The sequence below is a fragment of the Grampus griseus genome, assembly GCF_964374135.1.
Source record: "Grampus griseus genome assembly, chromosome: 16".
NCBI lineage: Eukaryota > Metazoa > Chordata > Mammalia > Artiodactyla > Delphinidae > Grampus > Grampus griseus.
Genome location: NC_139010.1, coordinates 68,529,680 through 68,541,971, shown reverse-complemented (window position 1 = coordinate 68,541,971; position 12,292 = coordinate 68,529,680).

The following is a 12,292-nucleotide window of genomic DNA, read 5'->3' as shown; positions in this document are numbered from 1 at the left end:
AAGCTGCTATGAATATTCATGTATAAGTTTCTGTATGGAGATAGACTTTCATTTCTCTTGGGTAAATACCTAGGAGTGGAATGACTGAATCATAAAGTAGTTTCACATTTAAGTTTTTTAGGAAACTGCCACACTCTTTTCCGCAGCGGCTGCACCATTTTACATTTCCACCAGCAGGGTGTGAAGGTTCTAGTTCTCTAAGTCATGAGTGTGCCTTGGAATTGGTAACTTTTAAAACTCGAGCTACTCTGATAGGTGTGCACAGGTGCCTCATTGAGGTTTTCATTTGAATTTCCCTAATGATTAATAAATGAGCATCTTTTCATGTGCTTATTTGCCACTGGTGTATCTTCTTTAGTGAAATATCTGTTCAAATCTTTTGCTCATTTTTAAAACTGGATTTTCTTGTTATTGACTTTTAAGAATTATTTATTCCAGATATAAGTCCCTTTTCAGAAGTATAATTTGCAAATATTTTCTCCCATTTTGTGGCTTTTCTTTTCATTCTCTTAACTGTGTCTTTAAAGGGCGAAAGTTTAAACCCTTGTTGAAGTTTCTTTTATGGATTGTGCTTTTGATGTTTTATCTAAAAGCTCTTTTCTTAACCCAAGGTCACTAAGGCTTTCTCATATGGTTTCTTCTAGAAGTTGTATGGTTCATTTTATAAAGTTTATTGTTTTAGGTCCCACAAGTATATTGAGTTAATTTTTGTATATGGTGTGGAGGTATAGATTTCCAGTTGTTTCCTTTACTATTTGTTGCAAATATTATACTTTCTCCACTGAATTGCCTTTGCATCTTTGTCAAAACCTCAGTTATCCATATATGTTTGGGTCTGCTTCTAAACTCTGTTTTGTTCGATTGAAGTATTTGTTCATCTTGATGCTAAGACAACACTATCTTGCTTACAGTTTTATAGTAAGACTTGAAATCAAGTCCCTTCCCTTCCAAGGAAAACTGAAGTACTACAGCAAGAATGGGAAAGGATGCTGAGCAGGCAAAAGCAAATTACATCTCCCATAATTTACTTCTAGTTCTAGAGCAGCAGCTGTGCACTTGCTGAATGAAATTGCTTAACTTTAGCCACTCTTGAGGTCCTGTCTCAAGTCCGTCTCTCCATCGTAGTAACTTTTTCCCTTGTCACTGGGCACTGTGACGTCTTCACACAGGGAAGATGCACTGTGTACATTGCTACCATGCCTCCCTATGGTGGAGCTGGGCTTCAATTGATTTTCAAACAGCCAAAGAGAGAATCCCTATCCCTAGTCTGCATTCACAGTGTGAACTCAATGTAACTAATAAAATGCCTCCTGAATAACGATGTCATATTGGCAATTCCATTTATGTGATGTGCATGGAAATAATAGAACTGCACAGTTTCACTGAAACATGGGCAGTTAGAACTGGCAGGCACCTGAGGAATCATCTAACCCAGTGTTGCTCGCACTTTGAATTCTAGGACCACTTTTAACGTTGTTTTTTGCTGCCTCTGCATGTGAGCATTTTATTCAGACAATACCTGATGCTTGCGTGGATTCAAGAACCTCTTATGATGGTTTTCTGACAGTTCGGAAACCCCCGATCTTGTTCAGCCACTGTCGTTTTGACAATTGAGAAAATTAAGGCAATTGATAATAAAGAGAAGTGATTTACACAACACTCCACGGCAGAGCTAGAACAAGAACCTGGGTCACTTGGACTTTTCCTAATTTTGAGGTTCTTCCCACTGTATCAAGCTGAACCTGTTGCATATTCTATTGGAATAGAAAGACTTGGACTTCTTCAAAATAATACATTTCAGGAGGAATTGCTAGATTAATTTTCTAGGCAAGTTGGATTTTTAATTTTTGTTTCTTTGATTCCACTTTTCAGAAGAAATTCATCCTTGCCCTCTGTGTCTAATAAAGAGAAAAGGACCTGCCACTTATTCAGCACTTACTCTGAAGTTCTTTAATCCTCAGGACAACCCCATAAAGTAGCAATTATGACTCCCATTTTACAGATGATGAAAGGGGGCTCAGAGAGCGGAAGAAAATTGCCCAGGTTTGCACAGCTAGTAATGGTGGGGCTTACCAATCATCATGGTTGTGCCCTCTCTCTTTTTTAAATTTTAATAAACATTTTCTACAGATAAGAAAGGACACTTCATAGATGCTGAGAATGTCAGTGGCTATTTACTTCATAGACTGTCGAGGCAAAGTGTAACTAATGACATCAACAATGATAAAATAAGGAAAGGGTAAATGCCTAACCCTTCAGACCTTCAAAAAGAGCGTGTGCTGGCTCCTAGGACTTACCCTGGCTTTCTCAGGATCCCTTCCCCTTTCAGCTAAAGCAGGGATTGGTGATCTACTGCCTGTGGGCCAAATTTGGTCTACCATCTGTTTTTATAAATAAAGATTTATTGAAACACAGTCATATTCATTCATTACCGATTGTCCATGGTGGCTGCTTTTGTATTACGATGGCAAATTTGAGTATTTGTGATGGAGACTGTATGGGTCACAGAGCCTAAATATTTACTCTCTGGCCCTTTACAGAGAAGGTTTGCTGACCCAGGGACTAAAGGAACAGTTTGCAAACCATATTCTCCAGAGGCCTATACGTTCACTGAAATGGAACTCAAAAGCCTCTATCACTGGGGCATGAGCGTCAGTTGACAAGGTTCTCGGGGCCTAATTTACTTCAAACAGAGCAGTTCTGCTTTCATCTCTATTACATAATGGGTTTTCGCAGTTTGAATCTGTGCTAGGTTAGGGTGATGGATATACTGGGGACGTTAGGTCAGATTCCTGGAAAGTTCTATACATGTTTTTCTAACCGCTGACCCTGGCAGGAAAATCCAGGTGCCTGTGCAGAGTAAATTGGAGCTTTTGGCACTTTATTTTCATAACTATGGGAAATAGGAATTCTCCTGCCTACTGCAGAACTGTACTTACTTGAGGAATTAGAAGCTTCTGGGTGGAATGGTGCTGGATATTTTACTTAGGACAAATGTCCTAAGATGACCATAAAGTTTGGGTGGAAGATAAGGTAGGTCTATAAAATAACCTATCAGAATTGATGTTTTGGTTATGGAACTTTTGACTGATGATGTAAGAAATGCCTGAGGCATATTACCTCCTGCGAGGCAGTACTTACTTACCAGAAAAATGCAAACTGTATTTCTGTGACACTGTTTCCAGGTTATTGAAACAACTATTTTTCCTTGAACAGCTGGTCTGACATGTCTGTAATGCCCTAGATGAGAAAAAGAGAGAAATAATTATTTGATCCTTTAGAACATTTTTTTTTTTTTTTTGCGATACGCAGGCCTCTCACTGTTGTGGCCTCTCCCGTTGCGGAGCACAGGCTCCAGACGCGCAGGCTCAGCGGCCATGGCTCACGGGCCCAGCCGCTCCGCGGCATGTGGGATCTTCCCAGACCAGGGCATGAACCCATGTCCCCTGCATCGGCAGGCGGACTCTCAACCACTGTGCCACCAGGGAAACCCTAGAACATATTTTTAATTGGTAAAAATGTCACTTCCGATCCAATTCAATGATGGCAGAGTATCTTGTATCAACTAATACTTCCACTGACAATAATCATAAACTCTGGACAAAATATAGAACAAAAGACATTTTAAGGCACTGGAGAGAGTGACCCAAAGCAGGCAGAAACTGGAGGGTATTTAATACTTGAAAGAAGGAAACTTCCCTGGATGAAATACACGTTTATATGGTTTTCTCATTTGGGTCACCTAGTCTACATGTGATGAGATGACTAGAACTGAGCCAGAAAGACACAGTGTTACTGACTTGACATGATACAGGACAGAATTCAAAGCTGCCAGAGAAGATGGAAAGTGAAGGAGTTTTTCCAGAATGGAGAGACCCCAACTGTGCACATAAACCCTCCTTGAATCCTTGGCTAACCCTAAATTGCATACACACAGGGGAGATTCTAAGAGGCTCAACAGAAAGCAATAGCTGGAAGCTTGAAAGATTTAAGTGGAGATGTCAATTTCTACATAGTAAAGAGGAGACAGAATTAAGAGTTTTAGTCCTTTCAAGTTAGTGGGTCTTGCTAAACACCTTGAGCATTGAAATCCCACCATATCTCCGGTCTAAGGGATTTGCCTTAGAATCAAGGGCCAAATACAAACAGATACAACAAAATAAAGGGTAAAATCAGGCTTCCACAAGATAAAAACGCCAGCCATTTTTTATGTTGGTCTTCTGTGACAACACTTGTCAGGAGAATATGCCAGAACCCAGAGTCAACCACGTATCATGTACCATATCCAGTATGCTCAAAGTATTATTGAATATGCAGGAAATGTAAAGTAGGAGAGAGGAGAATGTGATCCATAATCGAGAGAAAAAGCAATCAATAGGAAAAGGCATAAGGTGATCCTGAGTTTGAAATTAACAGACAAGCACTTTAAAGAAGTTATTGTAAATGTGTTCAAAAATTTAAAGGAAAATATAGTCATACTATTGAAAAGATAGGAAATTGATATAAAAATGAAACTATAAAAATATAACCAAGTGAAATTTTAGAACTGAAAATTACAATATCCTAAATGAAACACTCAATGGATATTTGGCCTTCCCTCCTGATATCTTCCATATTTCCCTCATTGAGCAAACCACAGATCTATTTGGTTAAAAAAAAAAGCTAGATGTGTTTTACCCTTTATAGAAATATTATATATGTTCTCTAACTTGCTCTAAGAATACATATCTGCCTGTATACTGGAAAAGTATAAAGAAGTACGAGGGAGTGAGGAACAGCAAATTCAGAATGGTGGTTACCGCTGGGAGGAGGGAGGGTAATGTGATAGGGAAGGAGTACACCGGAGGCTTTAATTGGTAATATTTTATGTCTTAAACTGTGTGCTGGTGTCTAGGTCTTCACTGTATTATTCCTTATTCCTTTCTGTAGATCTTAACTATTACATAATGTGCATATTTAAAGGATGAAACCTTCATGAAAATGCAAATGGAACTGTCATTAATTTCCATCTTATTTATATCAATTCTCTTTCCTCATAGTAACAGTAATAAAGATGGACCAGGAATAATTGAGAATTTTGGCAAGAGTTAGGGGTGTAGTGGTGGAAAGTATCAAGGGGGAACTTAAGGGAAGGTGTCTCTGATGGGAGCCCTGATTATCAGGTGTCACAGGAGCTCTGGAGGTCTGGTATGGAATGGACAAAGACAGTTCACAGGAAGTAGGAGGAAGTTCTGGTAATAACTGTGCCTGCTTGACTAGTTTTGTCTTTTTCTGTTTTGACACAAGAAGCTGTTTACGGACACAAAAGGTTACACAAAAGATCTACCTGCTACCTTGTGGAGGCAGTGCTGCACATGGCTGGGGAGGTCCAGCAGAATGCTTGAGACAACTCTGGAGCCTCTGCACTGGTGGGCTGGAAAGAAGTTGTCAATGTCCATTCCTAGGGAGTCTGACTTGTAAGCTCAAGTTCCACACCAAAGGCTGGGGCTAGGACAGAGCCAACAGAGGTGATACAGTCAGTTTACCATTTGGAAGACAGTAAAGTGTTCAAAGTGGGGAGCTGAGTAAGTCCAGGCAAAGAAACATGGAGATAGGAACTAAGACACAGGAAGTCTGAGATCAAATCTATAATAGCAATATTAACAGTGGCTAACATTTATGTAGCACTTAACTACATAAAGGGTTCTAGATCACTTCATTAAATCCTCAAAACAAACCTATGAGTTAAGGGCTAATATTATGTCCATTTAATATATGAGAAATCTGAGGCTCTAAGTCATGCAGTAATAAGAGGAGGAGCTGGGAATATAATTGAGGCTGTCTGACCCTAGAGTATGTGCTTAACTGCATACTGCTTCCTCAGTATACTGTTGAGGAATGAGGATGACTATAGCCAGAAGCAGCTTCTAATCCATGATCAGAGTATCCAGAACTCAAGAATCTAGAGAACAGATTAAGGTCTTTACTCAAATGCCAATATCTGCTTCTGTAAGGGCTGAACCTCTGACTGCCTATTCTGAAATAATTGCAGTAGAGGCAGATGGAGATTTTTCTGGGCTTCATGTATATGCAAATTTAGAAATCCTCTTTAAGGAAAATAATACAAAATATGTTTCTTTCAAAATTTCTACAAAAAAATATGACCATATAAACACATAGCTAGGGTTTCTCCCAGGGCCTTAGAAGAGCCCATGAAGGTGAGGAACCCTGAAGATTAAGCTATTCAGTGACAGTTGACTGCTAGCTTTGTATCTGGCGGGAGGGGGTCACATAGTTTTGCTGTTTGTGAGTCCTTTATTAATGTCCATCTCTTTACCTGGAAAGAACCTCTGTAAGTAGAATACATGGTTCTTGTTTTCTACTTTATTGTCACATAGTAGGCACGCCTTGGTATTCTAAGATTCTAGATTCTATTGCTTGCCTTCTGTTAGAATTATCTTTCTGAGATTGGGGAGGTAACATTCAGTATAGTAGGGAAACAAAAGATGTTCTAACAGTGGAGAGTTAATGCAGGGAATTGGTTGGCCAGATGATGGAAGAGCTGAGAAGCCAAACAGGGGGTGTGGAAGCACCATGGAGATTAGAAAATGCAGAAATCTCCTTCCATCCTTGGGGATGGGAGGATGAAGGAAGGAAATGCAGTTACCAGAGCCAGAAGCCACGGACTGTATGACAGGAGCTACAGCTGTGGTGAGGACTGCCCAGCAGCAATGGGAATCTTGAAGGAGGAGCTTTCTACCAGGTTCTGGGATAATGGAGGAAAGTCATCCACTGTCCAAGAGGCTGCTTGAGGCAGAGGGAGAACTGTGGTGGCTCCTTCCCTCCCCTGCTATTCAGTATTTCCCCAATGCCTTCTTCTTACCCAGAGCCATTTGTCAAGGGAGCCTGGGAAATGTCATTTTCTGCACTACTGAGCAAAGATTGGAAATAGATCTGCGAGCAACAAGTCTCAGCACAAGAGATAACACAGTAAGGAATATTACAGGCTGAGTTGTATCTCACCCCTCAGACTCATCCATTGCAGACCTAATTCCCAGTACCTCATATGTGACTGTATTTGGAGGTGGGGTTTTTAAACAGCAAATTAAATTAAAATGAGGTCGGTAAGGTGGCCCTAATGCAATATGACTCATGTCCTTATGAGAAGAGAAAATTTGGACACAGGCACAGAGAGAAGACCTTGAGGAAGCCATAGACCATCTACAAAACTAAGAGGCCTCAGAAGAAACCAACCCTGCTGACACCTTGAGCTTGGACTTCTAGCTTCCAGAATCATGAGATAATACATTTTTTTGTTGTTTAAGCCACCTAGTCTGTGTGGTACATTGTTATGGCAGCTCTAATAAACTAACACAAGGAGGTTGCAGCATTCTGAGACACAGTAAGTTCCATTGTCTCCCCTGGAGATCATCTCTAACACTCAATGATTAAACTTGACTGTCCCCAGGTTTCTTCAGCTTCCTCTTTGCAGAAATCAGTTGGATCACTCCAGCACATGGAAATCTCCTCCATCACCATTTAATTCTCCTCTTTTTCTTTCTTGAGATTCCAGGAGATTCTTGCCGTCTCCCCGGTGCATGGGGCGTATCAATCAGTTGTCTAATTTCAGAAAGCAAGCCCTTTGCTTTCAGGAAACAAAGAGGTGGGTAAAATGTGCTTCTGAAACTGTCCAACTCCTCATGGCAAAACTAAAACTTTGGAGTGGCCTCAAATCCTACATGGCAATGGTTAAATAATAATTTCCTTAAGACGAGATGGCAATCTGATGCTTTAGAGACAAACTGCTACCTTTTCATTTTCCCTTTGCTGCACCACAATTAATGTGGATCAGGACAACAGGAACAGAAGGAAGAACATTCTGCATTTTCTCCCCATCTGTTCCTGTGAGGCCAGCGTGAGAACAATATGGCATTCGCTGTGGGATGCCAACACGAGGCTCTAGACTTGGACCGGCAGAATCCTATTTTATCATAGGAATTTATACTAATCGACCCTGGAGGCAAATGTGGCCAATTCCAGAGCCTGAAAATATGATCACTGTGTCTAGTTATGTAGTAAAAAGAACGTTGTATTTGGCCACAAAATACCAGGACTCAGGGTCTGACTATGGGACTTCCCATCAGTGTGACCTTGGACAAGTGACCTCCTCTCTCTGGGTGTGATCATCTCATCTGTCAAGCGTGGTCAAGACCTGCCTTACTGACATGTTGTGCCATAGAACTGATCAAATTAGACAATGTGTGAAGGTGTATCTCTAGCCCTAATTTAGTGCTCTGCACACGGAAGTTGTGATTCTTACTTTGTCATGATCCCAGGCTATAAAACCAAATTTTTAGGGGCTGAAGACTGTTTTCTGCCCTCCTTTGCTGAATACATATAAAAGCAACTACCATCTTGCACGTCCACAACCCCAACCAAAACCCAAACTGGGTTATTTATGGCTAAAACTTTGATTTCATCTTATGGTGGAGACATTGGAAGTGGTAAGACAGCCTAGAATAGTAATTTCCCCCATATAAAAATCCATATCCAAGGTATTTTTCCCCCCAAATAATTTCTTTGAATATAGTGTTATTCATGTAGCAGGGTAATTTTTTGTCAGTTTTATTGAAGTAGAATTTGCATACAATGAATTTCACCAATTTAAAGTGCACCATTCGATGAAATTTGACAAATATATACAGTCATAAAACCGCCACCACAATTGGAGGGTGATCTTTGTAGATAATGATTCATAATTTTCTCTTTCCACTTCCCATATGGGAAGCAGGCTCTAATTTCCTGACTTAGAGGAGGTTTGACTGTGCAAGGGCAAACAGCCTGCAAGACTCATCACTTCCCGACTTTGGTTTTCAGGATCCTCAGCCCATGGAGGAGCTTATGCTAGGCCTCCTGGTGGGGAAGAAAGGGAGTGCCCTGGAAAGAAACAAGAAGGAAGATGGTGATGACAATGATGGTAAAGAGAAGGATGAGGTGCCAGGTCCCAATCTGGGGCTTTTAGAGATATTGGCTCACTTAATACTCATAACATTCTGTGAGGAAGGTTCTGTTTCTGTTTCCATTTTATGGGTGAGGAAGCTGAAGCCCAGAGAGGTTGAGGCTTTTATCCAAGGAAACTGGGCTCATATGTGGCAGAGCCAGAGTTTGAGCCCATAGTCTGCTCTGCAGCATAGTCCATGAAGAAAAACGAAAGGATCTTAACAAAACTAGCAAGAGATTTCCCGAGTCTAGAAAAATGAGAGAGGAATTATGGTTTTCGCAGCTGTGGGAAGTGATACCCTGCTACTCTGGGGAAAAACGGTCTCACTGGAGAAGTCCAGGCTCTGAAAAGACCTTACAAACTAGGATGATGGATTTGTCAGGACTGGAACATGTGAAGGGGCACCTCAGTATCATGGTGTCAGGTGGGAATTCTGTGTCCTTTGCTTTATGTCTGTGGGATGGTCTCCAAGACTGATGGAGCTTATATGTGTAGCTAGTCCATCGGAAGAGGGGCTGGAGATAATATTAAATAGACTTAATATATCACATTTTCTTTATTACTTTTTGTTCACCTGAGTTCATAGACTGAGATTCATGCCCATTGCACATAATTTTCATATATGTTGTCAAATTTAGTTAATCATAATTAAAAATATAAACTCTCACATTATAACACTTTGAAAAGGAGAAATGGTACGCACTATTCAAATTCCAGACCTGGATAATATCCCCAGAGGAGGACTCTCTCCTATCCTTGAAACCATCATTTTCATTAAACTCTCCATCCCGGAATGTTAAGGGGGCAAGAAAGACAAAAGGTAAGATTAACTTACCAGTTACATCTTAAAAATCAAAATGAAATAGGAATACCAATATTAGCTCCCCAATTTTTTAATGTCCCCACCTTCTATCTTCTGGAATGATCTGAGGGTTGAAACAACATAAGAATAATGATGTTACTCATGATTTAGAATTTAATGCCATATGTTTACATTATAATATTAAGTGAAAAAAAAGCAATTTAAAAATGCAATACTGGGCTTCCCTGGTGGCGCAGTGGTTGGGAGTCCGCCTGCCGATGCAGGGGACATGAGTTTGTGCCCCGGTCCGGGAAGATCCCACATGCCGCGGAGCGGCTGGGCCCGTGAGCCATGGCCGCTGAGCCTGCGCGTCTGGAGCCTGTGCTCCGCAGCGGGAGAGGCCACAACAGTGAGAGAGGCCCACGTACCGTAAAAAAAAAAAAAAAAAAAAAAAAAAAAAAAAAAATGCAATACTGATTATGTAATTTGTCTGATTAAAATTATTCTGCCCCCCTCTCCTAACCTTGATAGTCCAGGCTAGAGAAATCTCTTCTACTCTCTCAGGCAGCACCAGCAGGACCCAGTGGAGCCCCAGAAGTACCAGATAAACCAAGAAAACCAAAATAAAACCACAAAGGCTCTGAAAATTAAACTATCATTGTAACCATAGTCCACAAAAGTTAGGACACATGAGCTAAACCTAAATCTAAACAGTGTGACTTCCTACTAACATAAAAGATTTAAATAGGACCAGAATCTCCTAACATAATAAACAAAATGTATAGGATACCAAAAAAACCCAACTCGCCCATGCATCCAAGAACAAGGAAAATTACAACTCGAATGAGCAAAGACAATCAACCGATGCTAACACTGAGATGGATTAAAATATTGAAGTAATTAAAGGATTTTAAAGCAGCCATCATAAACATAATTCAATAACCAATTATAAATCCTTTTGAAACAAATTTTAAAATATATAAAATCTGAGCAAAGAAATAGAAGTTATATACAAGAACCAAATGGAATTTATAGAACTAAAAAAAATAATAGAAAACTTGTTGGATGGGCTCAGTAGTAGAGGGAAGATAACAAAAGATAGAATCTGCAAACTTGAGGACAGAACAATAAAAATCTCCCATTCTGAACACCAGAGAGAACATAGATGGAAGTAAAAATGAAGTGTCTCAGAAATCTGTGAGATATGATCCAATAATCCAATACTTATATCACTGGAGTCTCAGAGGAATAGGAGAAGGAGTAGAGCTGAGATGGTATTTGAAGATATAGTGTCTGAAGATTTCCCAAATTTGGTGAAAAACATAAAACTACAAGAAGTTGAAAACCTGATAAACCTAGAGAAATTCTCACTGAGACATTATAACTAAACTTTTGAAACTAAAGATAAAGAAATAATCTTGAAAGCAGCCAAGAGAAATGATTCATTACCTATAGGGGAGCATTAATTTGAATTATGGAAGATTTCTATATGAAATCATGGAGGCTAGATGGAAGTGGCACAATGTTTTTCAACTGTTGAAAGAAAGAAAACAAAAACTGTCAACCCTCTTGTACTGTTGGTGGGAACTTAAATTGATACAGCTACTGTGGAGAATAGTATGGAGGTTGCTTAAAAAACTAAAAATAGAATTACTGTATGACCCAGCAATCCCACTACCAGGCATATACACAGAGAAAACCATAATTCAAGAAGGCACGTGCACCCCAGTGTTCATTACAGCACTGTTTACAATAGCCAGGTCATGGAAGCAACCTAAATGCCCATCGACAGATGAATGGGTAATGAAGATGTGGTATGTATATGCAGTGGAATATTACTCAGCCATACAGAGGAATGAAATTGGGTCATTTGCAGAGACGTGGATGGACCTATAGACTGTCATACAGAGTGAAGTAAGTCAGAAAGAGAAAAACAAATATTGTAGATTAATACGTATATGTGGAATCTAAAAAAATGGTACAGATGAACCAGTTTGCAAGGTAGAAATAGAGGCGCAGGTGTAGAGAACAAATATATGGACACTAGGGGGGAAGCGGGCGGGGCAGTGGTGGTGGGATGAATTGGGAGATTAGGATTGACAAATATACACTAATATGTATAAAATAGATAACTAATACAAAAAAGATTTATTTATTATTTATTTAATTTATTTTTGGCTGCATTGTGTCTTAGTCATGGCACATGGGATCTTCGTTGAGCCGTGCAGGATCTTTTTTTGTGGCACGTGGGCTCTTCGTTGTGGCTCATGGGCTTCTCTCTAGTGGTGGTGCGTGGGTTTTCTCTTCTCTAGTTGTGGCACTCAGGCTCCAGGGTGCATGGGTTCTGTCGTTGTAGCACACGGTTCCAGGGCGCGTGGGCTCTGTAGTTTGTGGCACGCGGGCTCTCTGGTTGAGGTGCGTGAGCTCAGTAGTTGTGGCACGCAGGCATGGTTGCCCCGTGTTATGTGGGATCTTAGTTCCCTGACCAGCGATCAAACCCCCATCCCCTG